Consider the following 3,429-nt stretch of genomic DNA (forward strand, 5'->3'; position numbering starts at 1 on the left):
CAAAGTTCTAGTCGTAGAATTATGCCACAGAAAAATATCTGGATTTAGAACTGGAAAGGACCAAAGAGAGACTATTTGCTCTAATATTTTTATTTTACAGATGAAGAAACTGAGACCCAGGGAGTTTAATTGATTTGTCTAAGATCTCAAAGGTGATAAAAACTGGAATGAGGGACAAGATTTGAATTCTGGTCTTTTGATTCTAGACGTAGTATTTCTTTTTCTGCATTTTTTCTACAATACTTAATCTCAAGTAACTTTATAGAGCTAAAATTATAATTTTTTTTAAAAGAGAAGAGAGTTGAGTTCATTAGATGATAGAAAGGAAATCGAGGCAACAGAGATGATAGAGTTAGAAGAGAGTTAGCCAAGTGAAGAGATGCAAATTGAAAACCTTTTGGCCCCACAGTGGCCCACAATACTGCCAGTGCAGATTAGAATGTAATACTTAAGAAAATAAATAAAAATCCAATGGAACACAGAGAATGTCAATATGTGATTTTCTGACTCAATATGTGGCTTGCAGGGATCCTTATGTATGGTTTAGTTATACTCATTTCTGTTTGCTTTGGACACTGCTAGGAAACCAAACTACTTCACTTTATAAGTAAGGGAACTGAGGGCCAGAGAAGGAAGTGACTTAGATTTTACTGTAACTGGGCAACATTCCGATCTAAGTCCCTTGACCCAATTGAGTTTACTTCCCATTACATCACTGGGCTTCTCCATCTTAATACTAAGGTTCTCCACTTAGGAGAAAACATATATAAAATAATTATCAATATTAACAGTTAAAAAGTCCAAAGTTACCATTAACTAATTATGGCTATGGGATGTCTTTACAAGGATTCAATATAAATTCAGTTTCATAAGCATTTATTAAACCCCTACTACATAAAGAACATTCTTTCTTTAGGAATTCCCTCTTATGAACTCTCCTGAAACACCAATAGGGTAAAGCCTGTAGGTGCCCATGGTTGGTTTCTAGATTTGAATGCTAAAGAATTTGAGGGGTAGAATAGAGAGGATACCCCGACTCATACATTAGTCCCTTAAAACCCCAACTCTCTGGTTTTCCAGACTCTATACAACTTGTTTTAATTTAAGGTGGTTAGGTAACAGGTTGTAGTACTGGTTACTCATCAGATGTTCTTTTTTCTATCTCCCTGTTGTTCTTAGGTTGCCATTTTAGGAAGGTTGCTATTTCTTTCTTTCTTCCTTCCTTTCTTCCTTTCTTCCTTTCTTCCTTCCTTCTTTCCTTCCTTCCTTCCTTCCTTCCTTCCTTCCTTCCTTCCTTCCTTCCTTCCTTCCTTTCTTTCTTTCTTTCTTCCTTCCTTCCTTCCTTTCTTTTTTTTGTTGTTCTTTTTTGCTTGCTTATTTTTATTTTTTAAAATTTTTTAAATTTTATTTTTAAATTTTTATTTTGAATATTTTCCCATACGTACATGTTTCATGTTCCTTCAATCTCCCCAAATCCCCCTATCTCCCCTTAGCCGAAGCACAATTCCACTGGGTTTTACATGTATTTACATTGATTAAGCCCTAATTCCATATTATTGATAGTTGGGCTAGAGTTATCATTTAGTGTCTTCATCCCCAATAATATCCCCATCAGCCCATGTGTTCAAGCAGTTGTTTTTCCTCTGTGTTTCTCCTCCCACAGTTCTTCCTCTGAATATGTCTAGTTTTCTTTCTCATAGCATTGGTTTTGTCTGTGCAAAAACTTTTTAGTTTAATATAGTCAAAATTATTTCTTTTACATTTGTTTGTTTCTTTACTATTTTAATTATATTTTGAAGTGCACTGACCACATACTCTCACCCCAGGCTTATCAAACAAAGTACACCCATTTAAACTTGTAACCATAAAATAAGAAACAAAAAATAAAGTGAGTTTTCTAATCCAAATGTTGGGGGCAGGATGATCTGGAGTGTATTTCAGATATTGAGGATTGTGTGAAGGCACAGAGGTAGTCTGAGAAGGCATGTTTTGTTTCAAATACAGTTAATTGATCTATTTAGCTGGAATATAGAATTCATGAAAGAGAAGGGGATCTCTTGTAGTGTACTAGAAATCAAGTGTATAATTCTACTCCTTGATCTGTTAACTTCTTTTTCCTAAAAAATGAGAGAGTTGGATTGGATAATCTCTAAGGAGCTTTCCAACTCTGAGATTCTATAGTCTAATAAATAATAGAAGATGTCAAGGAATTTTCTTTGTCTTTAGAGTTGCCATGCCTGTTCTACCAGAAGTCTTGTGTTTTAGCTTCAATTTAAGGAAAAAAATTAAACAATTTAAAAAGATACACACATATACACATGCATGCACAGAATCACACACATATGTAAACACGCATGATCTGCTTGGTAGGAAATTTAGAAGACCTGAATTATCCAGAAAACTGTATCAATTTATCTCTTATTTGTCACACAGAGGTGCCTTCTTTGTCTACTTAACTCATCCTATGAAGTACCTAGCACAGAGTCAATCAAGCTATTTCTTTTACATAGCACTGATGGTATACGGCAGCAATGGCAAAGGTTTTCAAGTTTGTGTGTTCAAACTGCAACTTCAAGCTGCCTGTGAGCTGCTGAATTACCCTAGAGGGTAAAAGGAAGGAAGTGCTCACTTTGGGTGGCTAGAAAGAGGGGTGGGCATGCAAAAAAATGTCCTAGGGAGCTTGGAAGAGGGAGAACAGAGCAACTCCCCTGGTGTCAACTCGGCATGCATGCCAATACTTCACCAAAGCTGGTATAGGGGAAAGAGCCTAGTGTAGTAGAAAGAGCTCAGAGATACGAATCAGGAGACCTGGGTTCTATTCTAAGAAGTTATATAATCCTAGGGGAAATTGGGTCCCTTAACCCCCTTCACCTTGATTTTCCTTTCTGTGATTGGAAGAAAAAAGGAAGAAGAAGGAAAAAGAGGGTCTGAGAGTACAAATTAGATTTTCAAAGGGGAAAAGTTCTTGGGCTTTAGAACAGAGAGGATCACAAGCCATTGGGAATTTAGGGATACTGATGGACAATAACCACCTAAGCAGCTAAAACATAGTCCACTTTGTCTTATGCATAACAGATGGTTTTGAACTGGTGACAACTGGTCACCACATACACACCCACTCAACACAGAGCATACCAATGCCGTCTTCAATATGGTGGACTCCTGGATCATTGCCCACCACCAAACACCATCACCATTAAAAAAAAAAATGTTGACAAAGGAAGGTGTTAGTGATTTACCAAAACTAGAATCAGGACTATCAACATGTATCCTTGCTTAATAACTGTATTCTAATAAGCAAAGTAAATCTCTTCTTTTGCAACTTTCTTACAAAAAGAAAGAAAGAAAGAAAGAAAGAAAGAAAGAAAGAAAGAAAGAAAGAAAGAAAGAAAGAAAGAAAGAAAGAAAGAAAGAAAGAAAGAAAGAAAG

This window comes from Gracilinanus agilis, chromosome 6 (genome assembly GCF_016433145.1).
Source record: "Gracilinanus agilis isolate LMUSP501 chromosome 6, AgileGrace, whole genome shotgun sequence".
In the NCBI taxonomy this organism is placed as follows: domain Eukaryota; kingdom Metazoa; phylum Chordata; class Mammalia; order Didelphimorphia; family Didelphidae; genus Gracilinanus; species Gracilinanus agilis.